At 41.4% G+C, this 9,473-nt stretch overlaps 1 pseudogene across 1 annotated transcript in view; it reads right to left on the bottom strand.

The window, feature by feature from the left end:
- Positions 1-9,473, bottom strand: part of LOC311136027 (spermatid perinuclear RNA-binding protein-like) — a 60,617-nt pseudogene that overhangs the window by 25,178 nt on the left and 25,966 nt on the right. The window contains exons 5-7 of the transcript in view: positions 8,466-8,560; positions 5,653-5,748; positions 2,040-2,151 (exon numbers count right to left, since the gene is read on the bottom strand). The product of the transcript in view is annotated as a spermatid perinuclear RNA-binding protein-like (transcript). The remainder of the gene's footprint in view (positions 1-2,039; positions 2,152-5,652; positions 5,749-8,465; positions 8,561-9,473) is intronic.

The following is a 9,473-nucleotide window of genomic DNA, read 5'->3' as shown; positions in this document are numbered from 1 at the left end:
ATATCAATACAGTATCTTTCCAATCCCTTCCTGTGTTTTCAAAACAATATCAATACAGTATCATTCCATCCCTTCCAGGGTTATCAAAACGATATCAATACAGTATCATTCCATCCCTTCCTGTGTTTTCTAAAGACTAGGTATAAATATAGTATCATTCCATCCCTTCCTGTGTTTTCAAAACTATATCAATACAGTAACATTCCATCCCTTCCTGTGGTTTTCATTATAATATCAATACAGTATCATTCCATCCCTTCCTGTGTTTTCAAAACTTATATCAATACAGTATCATTCCATCCCTTCCTGTGTTTTCAATACTATATCATACAGTATCATTCCATCCCTTCCTGTGTTTTCATTACTAATATCAATACAGTATCATTCCATCCCTTCCTGTGTTTTCAAAACTATATCAATACTGTATCATTCCATCCCTTCCTGTGTTTTCATTACAATATCAATACAGTATCATTCCATCCCTTCCTGTGTTTTCATTATAATATCAATACAGTATCATTCCATCCCCTTCCTGTGTTTTCAAAACTATATCAATACAGTATCATTCCATCCCTTCCTGTGTTTTCATTACAATATCAATACAGTATCATTCCATCCCTTCCTGTGTTTTCATTACAATATCAATACAGTATCATTCCATCCCTTCCTGTGTTTTCAAAACTATATCAATACAGTATCATTCCATCCCTCCTGTGTTTTCATTACAATATCAATACAGTATCATTCCATCCCTTCCTGTGTTTTCATTATAATATCAATACAGTATCATTCCATCCCTTCCTGTGTTTTCAAAACTATATCAATACAGTATCATTCCATCCCTTCCTGTGTTTTCATTATAATATCAATACAGTATCATTCCATCCCTTCCTGTGTTTTCAAAACTATATCAATACAGTATCATTCCATCCCTTCCTGTGTTTTCATTACAATATCAATACAGTATCATTCCATCCCTTCCTGTGTTTTCATTACAATATCAATACAGTATCATTCCATCCCTTCCTGTGTTTTCAAAACTATATCAATACAGTATCATTCCATCCCTTCCTGTGTTTTCATTACAATATCAATACAGTATCATTCCATCCCTTCCTGTGTTTTCATTATAATATCAATACAGTATCATTCCATCCCTTCCTGTGTTTTCAAAACTATATCAATACTGTATCATTCCATCCCGTCCTGTGTTTTCATTACAATATCAATACAGTATCATTCCATCCCTTCCTGTGTTTTCATTATAATATCAATACAGTATCATTCCATCCCTTCCTGTGTTTTCAAAACTATATCAATACAGTATCATTCCATCCCTTCCTGTGTTTTCATTACAATATCAATACAGTATCATTCCATCCCTTCCTGTGTTTTCATTACAATATCAATACAGTATCATTCCATCCCTTCCTGTGTTTTCATTATAGTATCAATACAGTATCATTCCATCTCTTCCTGTGTTTTCATTATAATATCAATACAGTATCATTCCATCCCTGCCTGTGTTTTCATTATAATATCAATACAGTATCATTCCATCCCTTCCTGTGTTTTCATTATAATATCAATACAGTAACTATCAACATCATACTATCTTTCAATCACTTCTTCACTGCTTTCAAAACATCATCATCGAGCGTGGCACTCTTTCAAAGAGCCATCAGTGAGACAAACAGACCTCCCCACTCCATATTCCCTGCTCCCCCAGGTCAACTGAATGAGCCTCTGATTCCTAAAACATTCAATACTAATGAGTTAGTATTGAAATATCAATATCATCAAATATCAACAACCTGATTATTAGAAAGCATTAACAGGATTGTTGTTTTCCCATTTCTGTTCGTAACAGGGAAGAGAGAAAGAGAGAGTAGAGACAGACAGACAGATAGACAGACAGATAGATAGAACGAGAAAGACAAAGAGATAAAGAGGAAGAACGAGAAGATTGAGAGAGAAGGAAGAAAGAAAGAAATAGAGAGAGAGAGAGAGAGAGAGAGAGAAACTAGTAGGTACTGTACCTGGGAGCAGGATTCCTGAGGCGAGACACTCCATGACTCTACGGAGGGCCTCCCCTGCACCCAGCGGCCGGTTACACGTGGCTATGGCCTTCTCACAGATCAGCTCCAGGGGCTGGGGATGAGAGGGAGAGAGATCAAGATTAAGATCAAGTAAGGACAGAGAGATCAGAGTGGCTGTTAGTGACACACAAACCACTTTTGTTCGGAGATATCTTGGGTCAAGATTACCTACAGTGGGGAGAACAAGTATTTGATACACTGCAGGTTTTCCTACTTACAAAGCATGTAGAGGTCTGTAATTTGTATCATAGGTACACTTCAACTGTGAGAGACGGAATCTAAAACAAAAATCCAGAAAATCATATTGTATGATTTTTAAGTAATTAATTTGCATTTTATTGCATGACATAAGTATTTGATCACCTACCAACCAGTAAGAATTCCGGCTCTCACAGACCTGTTAGTTTTTCTTTAAGAAGCCCTCCTGTTCTCCACTCATTACCTGTAATAACTGCACCTGTTTGAACTCGTTACCTGTATAAAAGACACCTGTCCACACACTCAATCAAACAGACTCCAGCCTCTCCACAATGGCCAAGACCAGAGAGCTGTGTAAGGACATCAGGGATAGAATTGTAGACCTGCACAAGGCTGGGATGGGCTACAGGACAATAGGCAAGCAGCTTGGTGAGAAGGCAACAACTGTTGGCGCAATTATTTGAAAATGGAAGAAGTTCAAGATGACGGTCAATCACCCTCGGTCTGGGGCTCCATGCAAGATCTCACCTCGTGGGGCATTAATGATCATGAGGAAGGTGAGGGATCAGCCCAGAACTACACGGCAGGACCTGGTCAATGACCTGAAGAGAGCTGGGACCACAGTCTCAAAGAAAACCATTAGTAACACACTACGCCGTCATGGATTAAAATCCTGCAGCGCACGCAAGGTCCCCCTGCTCAAGCCAGCGCATGTCCAGGCCCGTCTGAAGTTTGCCAATGACCATCTGGATGATCCAGAGGAGGAATGGGAGAAGGTCATGTGGTCTGATGAGTCAAAAATAGAGCTTTTTGGTCTAAACTCCACTCGCCGTGTTTGGAGGAAGAAGAAGGATGAGTACAACCCCAAGAACACCATCCCAACCGTGAAGCATGGAGGTGGAAACATCATTCTTTGGGGATGCTTTTCTGCAAAGGGGACAGGACGACTGCACCGTATTGAGGGGAGGATGGATGGGGCCATGTATCGCGAGATCTTGGCCAACAACCTCCTTCCCTCAGTAAGAGCATTGAAGATGGGTCGTGGCTGGGTCTTCCAGCATGACAACGACCCGAAACACACAGCCAGGGCAACTAAGGAGTGGCTCCATAAGAAGCATCTCAAGGTCCTGGAGTGGCCTAGCCAGTCTCCAGACCTGAACCCAATAGAAAATCTTTGGAGGGAGCTGAAAGTCCATATTGCCCAGCGACAGCCCCAAAACCTGAAGGATCTGGAGAAGGTCTGTATGGAGGAGTGGGCCAAAATCCCTGCTGCAGTGTGTGCAAACCTGGTCAAGACCTACAGGAAACGTATGATCTCTGTAATTGCAAACAAAGGTTTCTCTACCAAATATTAAGTTCTGCTTTTCTGATGTATCAAATACTTATGTCATGCAATAAAATGCAAATTAATTACTTAAAAATCATACAATGTGATTTTCTTGATTTTTGTTTTAGATTCTGTCTCTCACAGTTGAAGTGCACCTATGATAAAAATAACAGACCTCTACATGCTTTGTAAGTAGGAAAACCTGCAAAATCGGCAGTGTTTCAAATACTTGTTCTCACCACTGTATATACTGGAGTTTCTTTCTTTTTCAAATGCAGTTTTTTATTTTCTCCTTGCGACTGGGAATATGCTGGATGTGCAAACTACACCTGTACACTATTTATGAGGGGGTTGACTCATAACCCGTAGTCCCCACGGTTATATCAGCGGGTTGACTCATAACCCGCAGTCCCCACGGTTATATCAGCGGGTTGACTCATAACCCGCAGTCCCCACGGTTATATCAGCGGGTTGACTCATAACCCGCAGTCCCCACGGTTATATCAGCGGGTTGACTCATAACCCGCAGTCCCCACGGTTATATCAGCGGGTTGACTTATAACCCACAGTCCCCACGGTTATATCAGCGGGTTGACTCAACCCGCAGTCCCCACGGTTATATCAGCGGGTTGACTCAACCCGCAGTCCCCACGGTTATATCCGCGGGGTGGGCAGGTTTAAGGTCATTAAATATGGTGTGGATGAAGGGCGGGCGGGTGGCGGGCAGATTAAAGAGAAAACAATGCCTTAAAAAAACCATTCATGTATCGTTCTTGTGCAATTTATATATATAGGCTACATTGAGGTTTTTCTTTCATTCTTTTAGGCTATTTGGCATTAGTGCGAAAGCCTGAGCTTTAGGGCCTAACTGTACACATGCCAAATAGCCTACACGCCAATTGCCAAATGCTTTTGGGAACGGGCAGAAAAAGTTAACGTCGATACATGGAGGCAGAAAGGACAATGTGGGAGTTTAATTCAATAAGAGAAAAGCTGTGAAATGTTGAGTTGAAGATAAACAGAAGGGAGGGCCAGAAAATACATGTTTGGGAAAGATTTGGTGAAGTGGTAAAAGAGGATGATAGCAGTGTCAGCTATATTATGTGTGATGGTTGTGAGGCTCTATACAAATTCAACAGTCACAAGACAGGGACTTCAAATAGGCCAATGGCAGGTCAAGGGAACTGTAGCCTACTGTTCAGATAGGTTAAATGGAAACTGAAATCTGGACACTGACTGTAGGTCTATAACCTCTCACATTGCCTTAATATTAACTCCTGCAGAATTAAGCATTTCTTGCTGTAAAATGATTCACCAAATGGAGGCAACATTTTGACTCTGGAACAGGAGTGGAGAAATATGATTTATTTCTGTCAGCATCTTGAGAGAATATGAATGTGCAGTTAGATACAGTCTGTAGAGGTGCTATCTCTATCAGCATCATAAAAGCTGATAGCAGGCTATTTCAACCACATAAAATACGCATCCAAGCCGAACTGAAATCTTGTCATTTTTAAAATGTTGCACAGAAAACCTTTTCTGCTTTTTTAGAGTACATTTTCTCCCCGGTCCCTAAACGTATTTTCTCCGCGAAAGAAGCAAAGATGACAGAAAACTTTACCAATGTCAACCAGATGGTGAGCAAGGGTTTATTTAGTCTTCTAGGGAAACATATATAATGACAGAAGAGAAGCTGCATGTATCTAATTATAGACAAGTTGACTAACAGATAGCCTACCAGAATGTTGGAAGTTATAAGCAGAAATATCTAAATCAGGCTAAAAAAATCCTGCACCCCTTGTCAGAAATTAGTTCCGCTGTCTCTGACTGTAGCCTACAGGCATTTTCTATATTAGCGGGTTAGGGCCGGGTGTAAGCCTCATATTTTCACTTTATCACATATAGTCGGGCGGTTGCGGATGGGTTATTAGCAATTGCAGGCGGGTGAACAAACAGCTGAACCGCGCACCACTACTGCACCCCTTTCAACTGTGCAGACTGTGACAGACTTGGTACAGACAGACTCACCCATCCTTTGAGTGGTTCCCAGGCCGGTAGTCTATTGCTCATGTCTCTCAGGATCCTGAGGATGATGACACACGACTTCAACCCATTTACTCTGGCCTGAGAGGAGATGGAGAGGAGGTACAGTTGAAGTCGGTAGTTTACATACACCTTAGCCAAATACATTTAAACTCAGTTTTTCACAATTCCTGACATTTAATCCTAGTAAAAATTCCCTGTCTTAGGTCAGTTAGGAACACCACTTTATTTTAAGAATGTGAAATGTCAGAATAATAGTAGAGAGAATGATTTAATTCAGCTTTTATTTCTTTCATCACATTCCCAGTGGGTCAGTATTGCCTTTAAAATGTTTAACTTGGGTCAAACGTTTTGGGTAGCCTTCCGCAAGCCTCCCACAATAAGTTGACAGAGCTGGTGTAACTGAGTCAGGTTTGTAGGCCTCCTTGCTCGCACACGCCTTTTCAGTTCTGCCCACACATTTTCTATAGGATTGAGGTCAGGGCTTTGTGATGGCCACTCCAATACCTTGACTTTGTTGTCCTTAAACCATTTTGCCACAACTTTGGAAGTATGCTTGGGGTCATTGTCCATTTGGAAGACCCATTTGCGACCAAGCTTTAACTTCCTGACTGATGTCTTGAGATGTTGCTTCAATATATCCACATCATTTTCCTTCCTCATGATGCCATCTATTTTGTGAAGTGCACCAGTCCCTACTGCAGCAAAGCACCCCCACAGCATGATGCTGCCACCCCCGTGCTTCATGGTTGGGATGGTGTTCTTCGGCTTGCAAGTAACCCCCTTTTTACTCCAAACATAACGATGGTCATTATGGCCAAACAATTATATTTTTGCTTAATCAGACCAGAAGACATTTCTCCAAAAAGTACGATCTTTGTCCCCATGTGCAGTTGCAAAATGTAGCCTGGCTTTTTTTATGGCGGTTTTGGAGCAGTGGCTTCTTCCTTGCTGAGCGGCCTTTCAGGTTATGTCGATATAGGACTTGTTTTACTGTGGATATAGATACTTTTGTACCTGCTTCCTCCAGCATCTTCACAAGGTCATTTGCTGTTGTTCTGGGATTGATTTGCACCAAAGTACGTTCATCTCTAGGAGACAGAACTCGTCTCCTTCCTGAGCGTTATGACGGCTGCGTGGTCCCATGGTGTTTATACTTGCGTACTAATGTTTGTACAGATGAACGTGGTACCTTCAGGCGTTTGGAAATTGCTCCCAAGGATGAACCAGACTTGTGGAGGTCTACAATTTCTTTTCTGAGGTCTTGGCTGATTTCTTTTGATTTTCCCATGATGTCAAGCAAAGAGGCACTGAGTTTGAAGGTAGGCCTTGAAATACATCCACAGGTACACCTCCAATTGACTCAAATTATTTCAATTAGCCTATCAGAAGCTTCTAAAGCTTCTATTCATTTTCTGGAATTTTCCAAGCTGTTTAAAGGCACAGTCAACTTAGTGTATGTAAACTTCTGGCCCACTGGAATTGTGATACAGTGAATTATAAGTGAAATAATCTGTCTGTAAACAATTGTTGGAAAAATTACTTGTGTCACGCACAAAGTAGATGTCCTAACCAACTTGCCAAAACTATAGTTTGTTAACAAGACATTTGTGGAGTGGTTGAAAAATGAGTTTTAATGACTCCAACCTAAGTGTATGTAAACTTCCGACTTCAACTGTAACAATGATATGAGGACTAGAGGAGTAGTACTGTATAATATCTGTAAACGTAATGTTAGTAAATGGAGCTGTATAGCCTGGAACTAAGTTGTGGCGGAATCATTAACTCCAGGAAAAAGTGTTTGTTATTATTATTTATTTTTTTGCTTTGTTTGGTTGAGAGTGGTAGAAAAAAGCATTGACATTTATGACAGTCAGGCAGGTTTCAGAACAGCCAAACGAAACAATTGCTTTTGTAGCCTCTCTCTCTCTCTCTCTCTCTCTCTCTCTGTCTCTCTCTCTCTCTCTCTCTCTGTCTCTCTCTGTCTCTCTCTCTCTTCTCTCTCCTCTCTCTCTCTCTCCCTCCCTCCCTCCCTCCCTCCCTCCCTCCCTCCCTCCTCCCTCCCCTCTCTCTCTCTCTCTCTCTCTCTCTCTTCTCTCTCTCTCTCTCTCTCTCTCTCTCTCTCCCTCTCTCTCTCTCTCTCTCTCTCTCTCTCTCTCTCTCTCTCTCTCTCCTCTCTCTCTCCTCCTCTCTCTCTCTCTCTCTCTCTCTCTCTCTCTCTCTCCTCTCTCTCTCTCCTCTCTCTCTCTCTCTCTCTCTCTCTCTCTCTCTCTCTCTCTCTGTCTCTCCTCTCTCTCTCTCTCTCTCTCCTCTCTCTCCTCTCTCTCTCTCTCTCTCTCTCTCTCTCTCTCTCTCTCTCGCTGTCTCTCTCTCTCTCTCTCTCTCTCTCTCTCTCCTCTCTCTCTCTCTCTCTCTCTCTCTCTCTCTCCTCTCTCTCTCTCTCTCTCTCTCTCTCTCTCTCTCTCTCTCTCACAAAAGTTCTAAAAGAATAAACACATTTAAAGTGTCATATTATGTCTATATACAGTGTTGTAATGATGTCTCTCTATCTCTCTCACTGTAGGCTATTGTACTACACAGAGCACGATTGAATGAATGAGTAATTTTTGTACGAGAGAAATTGATTGTTTTATCATATGAATGTTTTCAATTATAGTTTGAAGATAGCTGCCATTTCAAATAAAATGATGTGCTTTGATTCATTTTATTGATTCATTTGATTATTTTGATTCATTCATGTTCCTGTGATCATAAGGCTACAATAACGACGGAGAGGTTAAGTAGAACTGAGAGCCAACCTGGAACCATTTGGCATGTCGCAGAGCCGCCAGGGCCAACAGGCATCTGTGCCTGTCCAGCACGTCTGTAGGGTCAGCCAGCTCAACACCCTCCACTGGTGAAATAAGAATGGGATATATATATATACACAACATAAAGGGGAAGTGTGTGTTTGAGATCGACTATATTGCAGTCGGCGACGGACTGAATACTGACTACTCATTGTAGAACAGTCAGTCTGCAGTCGACGACTGCAATGTAGTCGATCTCAAACGCGCCCAGACACACATACATTCCTAATCCCAAATCAAACCATACCTCTAAGACATTGGTTCTAAGAGGATTGGTAAGGTGTAGGTTTTCAGCATATTGCTTACATCTCTCCGTCTCCTCAGATCAACTGAAGTAACTAGAGTGTAGGGGCTAGGGGTCCATTTGGGATTAGGCAACACACATACGACAGAGGGACTCACACACGTTGACCGAGGCAAGGTTCTGTCAGAGCAGAGTGAATGATTGGCTGAGGATGAGCATCCTGATGATCTGATTGGCTGTGTCAGATTAACAGAGATAAATGGGATTGTGGGTATTATAGTTGAGTACGAGAAGCTGTTCAGATAGTGGTAGAAGCTCCCATTCCTTCCTTCTAAAATCTCTCTGAAGAGCATCCACATTCCACATTCCACCGTCCACCCGACACTTACAAATACAGGTTTATCCAACAGAATGTTACAGTAACTTCAAACAAATTCAATAGTTAGTTTTGCTTTTATCTAATCTGGTAGAAAATTAATCACTATCCTCTTTCACATGAATGATTGATTATATACTGAAGAAAAATATAAACGCGACATGTAAAGTGTTGGTCTTTGAAATTGTTGCATGTTGCTTTTATATTTTTGTTCAGTATAAATTACATGACAGGCACAATTATGAAATCTATAAATTGATCTGAACACATCCAATAAGACAGCTGTCAGAAAGGGCACTTCTTGAAACTGGAAATTGATACATTCTGCACCATAATA

The sequence above is a fragment of the Coregonus lavaretus genome (assembly GCF_964263955.1).
Source record: "Coregonus lavaretus genome assembly, chromosome: 10".
In the NCBI taxonomy this organism is placed as follows: domain Eukaryota; kingdom Metazoa; phylum Chordata; class Actinopteri; order Salmoniformes; family Salmonidae; genus Coregonus; species Coregonus lavaretus.
This window is presented reverse-complemented; position numbering and strand designations above follow the sequence as displayed.